The 12,291-nt window shown below is 50.6% G+C and overlaps 1 protein-coding gene across 1 annotated transcript in view; it reads left to right on the top strand.

The window, feature by feature from the left end:
- Positions 1-302: 302 nt before the first annotated feature.
- BAHD1 (bromo adjacent homology domain containing 1) overlaps positions 303-12,291 on the top strand; it is a 40,442-nt gene continuing 28,453 nt past the window's right edge. The window contains exon 1 of the mRNA XM_037402801.1: positions 303-640. The gene's annotated coding sequence lies outside the window, so the exon portion shown is untranslated. The remainder of the gene's footprint in view (positions 641-12,291) is intronic.

Raw genomic sequence — 12,291 nt, forward strand, 5'->3', positions numbered from 1 at the left:
CGGCGCCCCCAGGTCGGTGCCCCCCCCCCCCCTCTGGTCGCCCCGGAGTGGGGGGGGCGGCCCCCCTCACGCCGCGGTGCCGGCAGGCGGCGGGCGGCCGGGGCAGCGGCCGGGGCGGTGAGGGGCCGGGGGGGGCCGGGGGGGGGGGGGGGGGGGGCGGGGCGGTGGGGCGGGGGGGGCGGGGGGGCGGTGACGTGCGCGGCGATTGGGCGGCGGCGGCGGGCAGGAGCGCGCGCGATTGGCCGGCGCGGCGGCGGAGATGAGCGGCGGAGCGGCGGGCGGCCATTGGCTGGGGACGAGGAAGCAGGAAGGAGGACGGAGGGGCTCGCGGCTTGCGGGGAGTTCGCGGCGGCGAGCGGCGGCGGCGCCTCCTGCTCCTCCCGCGGCCCCGGCGCCCTGCCCGCCCCGCTCCCGGCCTCTGCGCGCCGCCCGCCCGCCCCGCGCCGGATCACGACGCCCTGCGGCGAGGGCGGGCGGCGGCAGCGGGGGCGCCTCATCCCCATCCCGCAGCCCGGGAGGAGGCGGCGACTGACGCAGCAGCGTGGAGCCCGGGACTCGGGCGCCCCGGGAGGGCTCCCGTCGCTGGACTCTTCCCCAGCCGGGGCCTTGCGGCAGCCTCGCGGCGCGGGAGCGCGCCCCGGTGAGTCCCCACGCGGCCGTGCCGATCGTCCGGTGGAGCCCGCGGCGCCGCCTCGTCCCCTCCGCCTCCGGTAACTCCGGCGGGCCGGGAGCAGGTTGCCGCCGCCCCGGGGCGCGGGTTGTGGGGGGGGCGGGATGGCGGCGCGCGGGGCTACCGGGAACTTTCTTCGGCGGCGGCGGGCGGCCCCGGGTGGCGGGAGCCCGGGGCGGGCCATCGCGGGCGGCCGCGGCTCGGCGCCCCGCGGGGAAGCGGCCTCGGCTGCAGGTGGGCCGGGCCGGGCCGCCCTCAGGTGCGGGCGGCGGTTTTGAGCACGCGCGGCGGCCGTTAACTTGCGAAGTGCGGAGGGGACGAGGCCCGGCCTGACCCCCGCCCGGCCGCCCGTGCCTCCCCGGCCCGGCAGCCCCAGCCGCGGCCCGGCGTGCCCTCCCTCGGGGCCGCCCGTCCGGCCCGGCGGCTCGGCAGGACAAAGGCGGCGGGGCGGCGGCCGCCTGACAGGCGGGGCGGGGTGGGGGGAGGCCCCGGCCCGGGCGAGTTACGGGGCCGGAACCGGGGTGTATGTGGGTGGTGGGGTTATTGCCGCCGGGGGGTCGGGCAGCGGGAGGGTGAGGGCTGGTCCCGACGCCGCCGTTTGGAGGCGCCTCCCGGGGAGAAGCGGCCGGGAGCGCGGGCTGGGAGCCGCTGTCCCCGGGCCGGGCCCTCCCGGGGCGCGGGGCTCGGGCGGCAGTCGCGGCGGAGCCAGCGCTGCCCCTGGGGAAGTTTGCCCAGGGTGGACGTGGCGGCGGGTTGGCGTTTTTGGTTTTTTTTTTTTGTGGTGGGGGGGGGAATGGACCCCCCCAAACCCTGAGCCTGGAAATCAGCCCCCTCGCCCGGGCGCCCGTTAATTTAACGGGCAACTTCGTCGACTTCACCGTGGTTTGTGTGAGGTGTCGCCCTACGAGCGCAGGTGCCATCCTGCCGCTCGGGGGGACCGCGGGGGAGTTCTTCATTTTCACCGTGTTTCAGCCCCCCCGGTCTCTTCTCGGCCGCACTTGCCGTCGTTTCCCCCTGGCCCTGACCACCTCTCCGTTCCTGTCGGTAGCCCGGGTGGCTGAGAGCTTGTTTTCCTCTTTCTCCTTTTGTGTAGCGGTGGCTCCTAATGAGGCAGCTCCGCTGGCTCCCTCCTTTCCAGCGGCTTCTACAAGGCGCAGGAGCCAGCACATGTGAACTGGGCAGATTCGGAGCAGATAGCAAGTGCTCTCCGGGCTACTGCTCGACAGCCAGTCGCCGATGCGGGGATGCCCGAGCCCCCATCTCTCTCCCCGCCCCCGGCGCGAGCAGTCGTTAGGGACCCCCTCTCTTTCAAAGAGCAGCCATAAAAACTTGAAAAATCCGAGCGTTTGGGATCTATTCTGTTTGCTTCTACTTTCCACACTCCCCCCCACCCCCCGCCCCTTTCCACCCCCTTCCTCCCTCTCTCTTTCCACCAGTGCTTATCTGAAAGAGGTTCTGGTTTTGTTTTAAAGAATACAGCTGCCCCTCGTGCTCGCTCTCCATCTGAAGTCATCATTGTCAGGAGCAGGCGAACCTCAAAGCAAAAGGCTTTTTCTGGGCTTTTGCTAGCCTGGTTAATTGATCTGTCCATCAGTTTGCCACAATTGGAAAGCGCTTGCTCCAGACTGGCGGGCTCTGTGTGATCGTTGGTGCTGTGGTTGCAGGACTGTGTTCTGGGGTCTCAGGTTTTTATTTTAAGGTTTTCAGTCCTTACGGTTGTGAGAGGTAGGGTGACATGAACTGTATGATAGACCGATGCTTTTGAAATCTTAATGTGATTTAAATACCAACATGCTGCTGATCGCTCTAACGGAAATATCCTGCTAACATATTCATCCCGAACCATCCTTCACGTTTGTCATGTCCTAGCTACCTGAATCGTTCTCAAGCTTTAGCTGGAACTGTCTAAATATTTGCTTGCGATAGGAAACTGTGTGTTAGTCTGATTTAACAGGACATTTTGGATTTAAACATTGATTTCTGTTTGTTTTCCTAATGAATTCAGTGTAGCATTTTAAATGGAGCAGCAGCATAGGCTTTCTAACTGCTGTTCTCGACCAGAACAGCACTGCTACCACAGTGAAGTGTAGCATCACTCCTAGGTGTAAAATCAGCTGGAAAACACCAGAGCTGCAGGTGAAAATAATTGCCTCAACTTTGTGTGAGTGGATCCTTTCTGGATGCCCTTTTCACTGTGGGTTGATGATGGCAATAGCTCAGAACAGTATAATACCACCTAGCAATGTAGCATTTGGGGGGGGGGGGGGGGCGGGGGAACAGTTACAACCTTGGTTCTGTAGCAGAAATGTTATTATTTCAGAAGCTGCTGAGGTTTTCTTATCTAACTATATCAATTACTCTAAAGTTGGGTGTTCTGTCCTTCTTGCCAGTCATCTGCATCACCTTTCTGTCTGCAGGCTGACAGCCTTATTATTATTTGGGTTTTTCACCTCTCTGGGCAGATACGTAAGCTAATTTTGTTTGATGTGATGGTGTTAATTGCTTACTGTGTGATTCAGGGGCTGCGCAGACGTGGGATGTGTGTGTGGTACAGCCTATGGATATCCGATTTGATAGTGCTTTGGTGATTATTTTGGGGGAATACACCCTCTCAGCAAATGCTTTTCTAATACCTACTGCAGCACTGAAAATAAGCCCTAGCAGCAAACCTATCCAAAGTAAACAACTGAAAATAATTAGAAATCATAAGCAAAGGCACGCTCACTGCTTGGCATTAAGTTCAGATCATGAGAAAATGATATGAATGATTGTATCTGGTGCTGTGAAATAGACAGGTATGCTCAGATGTGCAAATATTGCATCCAAAGGAGCTGTGCAGAGCTGCCTTTTTGTGCCCCATCTCATACTCGGTTAACCATGGCAATACACCCTGTGGAAGTAACAACTGGAACAACCTCTGCTTTGTGCACGATCCGCCGAACTAATTAAGTCACAACTATCATATGTTAATAATACATGAAACAGCAGTTCAGATACTGGAAATAAAAAACCCCAAAAATAACACCCCAAGAAGTTTAAAACTGAAAATACTTCAAACATGAGCTGTGTGCTTTGTGCCATGGCTGTTGTGGGCAGGGTAGGGAAGTTTGATGGTCCCCGGGGCTTTCCTCCAAATCCCAGGGCGCTCTGTCTGTTGGTTCCTTCTCTGCTCACATGGCAGTGTGTTTATGTGCTTGTTCACGGGCAGGGTACAGGTGAGCTGCAAGTCAGCGGCTGTATTTGCGCCGTCAGACCTCATGCCTGTCTGCAGGTATTTCCTCTCGGTGTGAAGGCTTGGGAGGTATTCGTGGTTTTGGGATACAAACCACGTTTAAGGGCGGGGGGGAAAGGGGGTGCTCGGGAGGAATTGTGCCCTTTGCTTCAGCGTGAGAGCTGCGAGGTGTTTGGGTAGAGGGGGGTGGTTCTTCAGAAATGCTATAGCTGCCCAGTGCAGCAACCTCCTCTTTCATTTGGACCAAAGGCATGTTTTTTATGACAAAAAATATTAAAATTCATGGCCAGATTGCTACCCTGAGTGAGTTATCTGTAACAAGGCCAGTAAAATTTAACCCTCCAAGCCTTCGCACTGGCAACCGATATTCTTTAAATGCTCTTAAATGTAATACTACTGGGTTTATTTCTGAAGACGGGAAGAAATGTGATTGTATGGGACAATGCAATAGGCCTTTATCCAGTTACTGTCCAGACTTGATATTCTAGTGTGAAGCTTTATTATAAGAAAAGTAGAATAAAGCAAACTGCAGTGGTATTTTGTATCAGAGTTAAAAAAATAATAAAAAAAATCTTGCATCAGAACAACAGCATTGTGGAAATCTTTACTTTGCTGTAAAGTGAAATGAGGGACTGATATCATAATTTAAAAAGTTAAATCAAAAGATGTTGTTAATAATAAATATAAATCTGATTTAAAATTAATTTTTCGCACCTGTTCTCTGTCCCTTGTCAATGTTTGTGCCGTTGGAATTTAATTAATGTTACGTGTTATTCTTACAGTGTGGGTGAAGACCCATACTAAATAGGAGAGAGTCTGGAGAGCTGGTGAGACGTAAAAAGTGCAGTCAGCTGAGCAAAGGAGGCAACCTGACCCTCTTCTTAAAAAATCCCTGAACTATCGATATTATATTACTGTAATTTCCAAAGAATATTTTTAGTTAAATTGTAGTGGAAGCCCCTCAGCTAGGGACGGTAGCGCTGCTCTCTGTAGCTGAGGACGGGGGTAACTTGCCTGGAGAAGCAGTTATTTTTCTCATGTTCAGCTAATCATTGATGTGCATTGAATTTCATGAAATCTTCCATAGAGGGTGTGAGGTCATTAACTCCATGTGAGTCAAAAATAAGATGAGGGATGCCTTGGGGTTTTGCTTGGGTTCTGCTGGGCGTGAGCCTGCTGCTGAGGCAGGTGTTGAACGGCCTCTCGGTGATGGGGAGCTGAATGTGTCTTTCCTTGGCCAGTTAAAAACTGTGGGAATGAGCAGTGCAATGTGCCGGAGGGCCAGTGGCACCAAGCAGTTGTGTGCAGTGGCTGCGCTGTGCGGTGGCAGGGGAGCACGGCAAATAAACACCTATTAACGTGGGGAAGGAATGTATGTCAGCTCACTGAGAGCACAGTGTGTTCAGGGCCTTATGTCTATGCTTTTCACATGTGGCATGGCCAGGAATGGTGCTTTTATCACCTTTTTTAAAAAAATCTGTCTTGGGTTATAGGCGCATCTTTATTAAAGATGCTCAGTTGAATTCTTGCTGAGGGCTGCTTTCCATCATTTGTTTTGCAATTCTCCTTCCTCTGCCATTTGAATTTCCAAGCGTGTTTAGAGACTTGTGGTACAGGCTTTGGAGAGGTGCTTGCTATAACACCTGCAGCCTAGTACCGTGGTGAAAAACAGCCTGGTGGCATCAGTGGGGTGTCAGCTTGTCACCCTGGGTGCCACGCTAGGGTGGCGCACAGCGTGCTGGTGCTGGAGAGTGGCTGGCAGAGGGGCGGCTTTGGGGTGCGTGCATCCTGCTTGGGGTATAACGCAGCCTGGGTGGGATTGCTCTCCTGCTGTAACGTGCTGCCGATCTGGGTGCTGCTCTGTGTAAGAGCTTTTTGAAATTGCCTGCGAAGCAGGTGGGTTCCTGCGTGGCTGAACTGGAGTGATTTTGGGCATTGAAGAGCGTGGGTTTGTTAAATGTGTTGTGTTCAGGAATAAGATGATGTTGCAGTTCAGAGCTGCCAGTTGCTGTGTTCCTCGTGTCCCAGTTCTCTGGAACAAAGGTGTGCCTAAACAAGAAAATTATGATTTTTATTATTTTTTCCCTCCCCCTTTGTAAGCCACATCACAGGAGTGCTTGCTGGCACCCATTGTTCTTCAGGCAGTTTTTTGAAGGGCTTTCTCATGCTCAGCTTTGAAACTATACAGCTTTCCCCAGCAGGCTTGATTATTTATTATTTTTTTTAATAAAAGATTTTGGCTTTTAGTGACTGCCTGTGTATCAATATTTCAAATTATTTACGATGCTCTTAGAAATAAAAAAAGAGGCATTTTCCTAGCATTGATTTGAATAAAACAGCTTTGCTGATGGCTTATTTTTCATTGTCTGAATTATCATCCTTTAAATGAAATAGCAGTGCTAAAGAAGCATCGAGATCCATGGGCATCACTGAACTGTGCTGCTTCATACGTACACCATGCATGGCCTTCTATTGTTCCTGGCTGTGGCCTGTGTAAAGCACTGAAAATAGCGAGCTTTAGCCTGCCTTCGTGCAGTAAAGCATTATCCTCTGCTGCTTGTCATCTTTGTATATCTTCGAAGGCTTGCAGAATACCTGGAATAGGCTTAAATTGGCAGCGGAGAAAGAAATGGGGAGTTGCAGGCATGCTAGGAAAGATGGTTGAGTTGACTTTTGCAGGCTGGAAGGGAGAAGGCGCCGCGGCAGGAGCGCGGCCGAGCAGCTGCAGCAGCACGTTGCTGGCAGCCAGGCGGACGCTGCCCAAGCCGGGAAGCACCTCGCACCGAATCCTGCCGGGAAGTTCTCCAAACTAAAGAGCGTTTTAGCTAAACCGTAAAATGGAGGGGGGCTCGAGGCTCGGCAAGAGCGACGGTGTTACACGATCGTTTGCTGTAAGTATGAGGGCAGTTGGCAGATTGAGCACATTCTTGCTGATTTAGGTTTGGGAATACCATAAAAAGGAAAAGGATTTGGTGGGGGGGAGGGTGTGGAGAGGGGCACTGAGGCATCTCCCTCTGCAGAGGAAGGATGGAAAGGCACCCGGGAGGATGCAGGTGGTGAGGAATAAGCATCAATAATCACATATTGATAAACATGGAAGATCAGGAAGGCAGAGGAAACAAGTGGGAGCAGGAGGTTGTTTTTAAGTTAAAGATAAATCAGCGCGCCCAAAAAAACAGATGCAAAGTGCATGTTCGGGTTTATGCAGCTCAGTCAAAATTAGTTCAAGAAACCAAGGCTGGAGGGTGGTTCAGGGTAAGGCGACACAGCAGATATCTCCAAGGCTAGCAAGATAGCAAAGGGAAAGGATTTAGCAGCTATAATCATGTGTAGACAGAGGAGAAGAGACTTTCTTAAAATCCTGGCTAAATGCCAGGTGGCAGGACAGGTATGAAAATTCTGATTACTTGGGCAGGTAAATCTCAAACTGGGAATTCCTTAGATTTCAGCAAATTGCATGAGCCACAGAAGTGAGCCAGGTGTTTCAGGGATTTGTGCCCTAAACAATCGCTTGGTAACCCCAACTCTCGCACATCCCTAATTATCTAGGGGCGGTACGTAAAATAACCAAGCACGTGCTGGGTAGGGCGCCTGGCGAGGCAGAACATGTAATGAACTGCTGTCTGCCCCCCTCTCCTCTCACGGGAGCCCTGTCATCTTGTCTTTCCCTTTCTTAGATGCTGGATTTCATGAAAGATCTCTAGGAATGTATTGTTTGGAATTTCTACTGTCCTTGTGTTCTGGTTGCAGAGAGGTGAATCCTTCCAAATCCTGTTAGGGAGGACAGATAGTGTGATCGGGAAAGCACTGTTTAGCCAGCCTTCAAAAAAAAACCCCCAAAAAATTTTCATTTTTTGCATTTCTGTTTCTTTCCATATAGTGGAAGAAGAGTCAGGGAATAATTCCCACTTCAGAATAAATTACCAGCTTTGCTGAAATTGCAGTCCTGACACCTCTGGAGCTAGACAGGTGGGATTAAAAGCCCTGCCCCTCTTGGTGCTGGGGAAGAAGGGGGCTGCAGCTCTACGTGGAGGCTGTGGGTCAGCATCGCTCGCTAGGAGTAACTTCAGCCTAGCACTGAAGTTTTTGATGCAGGTAGCATAATTACAGTGCAGATAGTGCATCACTACTTGCGAAAGGCTCTTGTCTGCACTCAGCATACGTGTGATTTGCATCAGTTGTCCTGCCTGAAACCACTAATGAGCTTAAGAACTGTTTTCTCAGTGCTTAACAAAAATTAAATCCTTCCCTCCAAACAAAAATGTTGTCGTGTGCTTGGCCTGATGCTTTCATGCAAGTACAATGGGTAATCTCTGACCTTGCCTGAGATGCCACCTCGAAGCTCATTACTGAATAATTAGGTGATCCTTAACCTTTCCACAAAGTTTGGGCATTTTGGGAGCTGTGTGTGTGGTATTTTGTACTGATAATGTGACATATCCCAAGACTCGGCCTTGAATTTCAGGCACTGGGCTGTTCCAAACTCCATCTGTCCACTAAGTGAATGTCAATCCAATTTAAGCTTGCATATGTTTCCAAGGAAACCATCAGAGGCAATGGTGAGAAATGGACCATGGAGGGGCAGGGAAGCGAGCGCAACAGCGGCATTTTTACTTTTCAGTACTTAAACATGATTAAAACCTAGTTAGCTGTAATAACCCTATATAGAAAAGTGTTTAGAGTACTTGGAGGTCAGATGGTTCCTCTTGAAGGAGTCTGTGTTGTGTGTAAATGAAACAGTCAATTTTAAAATTAAAAAAAGGGGAAGTGTCTTCAGGTGCTGCCCCCGAGGTCTCATTCCAGCTCTAAGAGCTTTATGCTTCCCCATATAGATTATGGTTTTGTATAGCGCGGTCCTAATTCTCTTTCCTTTCTAGCAGGCTGGAAAACTCCTGCAGCTGTATAAAAACCTGTCCAGCCCCTCAGCTGAACAAAGCAAGCTGTAAATGCTTGCTCTCATTTCTACCCAAAGGAGTCTTTATATATACATGTAGATCCTCCACCACCACCAAAAAAAAAAAATATTGAAAGTGTTTAGGTAGATTAAAGATCAGTGTCCTGGTTGTATTAAAGTGTCTCAATACTGCACGCTGGTGTATTTCTGCGCTGTTTTGGAGGGCGGTAGCAGTGATGTGCGTTGCCTGAGGAGCAGGAAAGGGGATGAATATTTGGATATTTGCTTCTGATCACTCAGGCCAACTGAAGGTGCTCCAGTGCCCTGAGGGCTCATCTTTTACCCAAGACATGAGAATTTCCACACGCTTACCAGCTCAAGCATGCTTAGCTTTTCAGAGATAGGAAAGGAAGCCTTTAGGTTAGAGTGAGCATAAGGCTGCATGGGTTTGTTGGCATTTGTGACCGTTTGTATATGCAGCCAGCGAGCCGTGTCGACCACAGCAGAGAACCAGCGGGACGCGTGGCATGCCCTGTGTCTGTGGGGCTCTGAGAAGCATCACCCAGCTCAGCCAGTGCTCCCGTGCTACGTGGCAGAGTTGTAAGCAAGGTGAGCAGCAGCAGAGCAGTCTGGAGACTCAAAGGCAGAATTTGTGCTCTGTTTCTGTTTAGGAGAGATGAGGGCTTTTGTTTCTTTCCCCCCCATTCAGAGGAATTCATCTTTAATTGAGAATTTAAATTCTGCAGAAGCCAGGATTGTAAGTCCCCCTTGCTTTTTGGAGAGAAGTGTATTTTCTGCCTGTTAATATAGCCATTAAATAAAATGTTTATCTTTGTTATTGAAATGAGTAGCGAGGTTCTCACTTTGGAGCTCAAAAATGGGATATTATCCATCATTTTAGTTTAAAGAATGCTTCTAGCACCCTTGAACTTAAAATGTTTTACTGTGACAAATAGCTGAAGCAGGAGCTGAAATTCTGGTGTCTGGGGGGCTACCCTGTATGGGTATATTGTATCCTTGTGCATTGTAACTGCAACATGAGGCAGAAACTCCGCAGCTCAAAGCTCTTTGCAGCTGTTGTCCAGCATCAGATCCTCTTTGGATCAAATCTGCAGAGATTTGGTCTGCGAAAGGCAAAACTAGCTCCAGGGAAGTGGGTATCTAGGCATGAGTACTGGGAGTTGTCCTTGGGGCTGAGATAGCATGGCAGCATGGTTCTTAGGTGGAGAGGAGGTTTGTAGCGCGTACCTCCTTATCTGCTGTTTACCCTTCCATGTCTGGGCACAGCATGGGAAAGTGGAGCTTGTGCAGCTTTCTTCTATCTTCTAGCAGCTCCTGGAAACTTTCTACCAGTTCATCTGCCATTTGACCAGTAGCTGCAAGTGTCTCCCGCTGCCACTTTGGCTCTGCTTCAGCTGGCAGCCCTCGCAGCTGCAGGCATCCTTCTCTGATCGCTTCTCCAGTCAGATTTACGATGGTCTAGCTTCAGGTTTTGTCTGCTTGTACCCCAGCCTGCTGGAGTCCATAACTCTGTAGCAGTTTGCATCTTTTACCCTGGTGCTCTTATGCCAGTGACTTGGATGCGTGGGGGTGTTTTTCTCTTCCCCACCCATCTGTCCCATGTGTTGAACATCTCAACTCCTGTAGCAGACAAACTGATTTTTTTTTTTTGCTCTACTTGTCAGTGCTAGGAGTTCCTCAAAAGCTTTGCTGCTTTGTTCCCTGTTACAAATATATTCCCCTTGAAGCCAGAGTTGGAGGAAGCATAGGGGGTGTCTTCAAACTATCAGAGCAGTCATTTGTGAAGAGCAGTTTGCATAGCAGTTGTAGGATTCTTGTCCCCAGTACTCAACACGCTTAGATGTTTTGAAGCCACAGCCTGACTTCAAGGGACCTTCCAGAAAATCCAGTTGGAGGCACCCATGACATTTCCATAAAACTAGGCTGAACTGTGTAAATGCTTTGTAGTTCTAGAGATGAATTTGTAACTGTGCTCTTTTGCCAGAGATGGTTTATCCTCTGGAGTTCACACTGGCTTCATGGTGACCTGCACTCATGTGAAAATGGAAGTCTTCCAAGACTTGTTGCTGGGTTCCCCTTGAGATGAGATGGTGCCTCTGCTTAGGGAGCAACTGAATAAATGCGCCTCACTTGCAGGCACAAGTTTGCATCTGAAATGGCCGGGTATGAATAAAGTAAGAGTAACTGTAGTTGAGATTTGTGTTGAAGCTGGAAGTCATCTAATGAATCTGCTTTAGTCTCAAAGCAAACTGTAGCTCTTGGTGCTCAGGAGTTTATCTGTGCCAGAAAATGCCTGTGCTCTGTGTGAACGGAGTGGCTTCTGGTTCTCTCGTGGCGTGTGGCACGCGGTATGGCAGTGGGGTATGGAGCTGGGGTGGGTTAACTAGCCTCTTTTAGTGTAGGCTTATGAGAAGTGCTGTTGCCTGAAGTTGTGGTTTTGGGTGGATGTGGAAGTTGAGGAGAGCTGCAATACTGAATGTGCATGCTCTTAACAAATAGTTAATTTCATTAACTCAAATAGCGAACACAACAATCAAACTTTCAAGGGCCTTTGCTAGCTGTATGTCCCCCAGGTTATCCGTACCCATGGCAGCAGCGGGTATAGAGAAGGACCTTAGAGTGGTCATGGTCAGCCCTGCGTGTGGGGCAGGGGATAAATTGTACCGAAACATTGCTAACAGATGTTCCTCTAACTACTGGGTTTTTTTAACCTCAGCTTCTTTGGGCATTATCTTGCTTTTCCTAGCCTCGTGGGAAGGAAAGATGTAGGAAAAGACTTCTAAGTCTCCCTAAATGCAGTTTAAGTCTTTTCCTTCTCCTCTCGTTCCCTGCAGAATGCCGTATCACCACCTTCGTACATGTTATGAACTCTTTTTTCTCTACCTTTTTCTGCCCCCCTCCTTTTTTTTTCTTCTTAATTGCATGATGTATGCCCCTGTACCTCTTCACTGGTCACCTCCAAGTCCTTCATCCTTGCTACTCCCTTGCTCATGCAGTGTCGCGCACAGCACGGGAAGATGTGGCCCAGCTGGAGCCTGCTCCCGTCCGGACTCCTTTCCCCCCGCGCATGGCCTGGCTGACCTGCAGCACTCCTGGGCATCTACCCCAGGATGATGCTTGGAGTTGTTTTCACGACATTGGGATGTTGTTGACTCATCCAGCTTGTGCTCTTCAATAAACCTTAGCTGCTTTCTGCAGGGTGCCACCTTCCTGGCTGCTGCCCATTTTGCATTTGTGTGCCTGATGATTCCTGCCTGTGGGGTGTGCAGGTTGTAGATCTCTCCCTGGTGGTGGGCTCTTTATTTTTTTTTAATGCTTCTTTGGTCCATCAAGATCATATGTGAACCCATAGCTTGTCTTCTGACTCGCTTGCTGCCTCTCGAAGTATTACCTGTGGGTGAGTCGGTGACTTCCTAATAAAATACTACGTGACTTGTTAATAAAATATTGAATAGTCTCAGCCTCCAGGGAACC

This window comes from Falco rusticolus, chromosome 10 (genome assembly GCF_015220075.1).
Source record: "Falco rusticolus isolate bFalRus1 chromosome 10, bFalRus1.pri, whole genome shotgun sequence".
NCBI classification, from domain to species: Eukaryota; Metazoa; Chordata; class Aves; order Falconiformes; family Falconidae; genus Falco; species Falco rusticolus.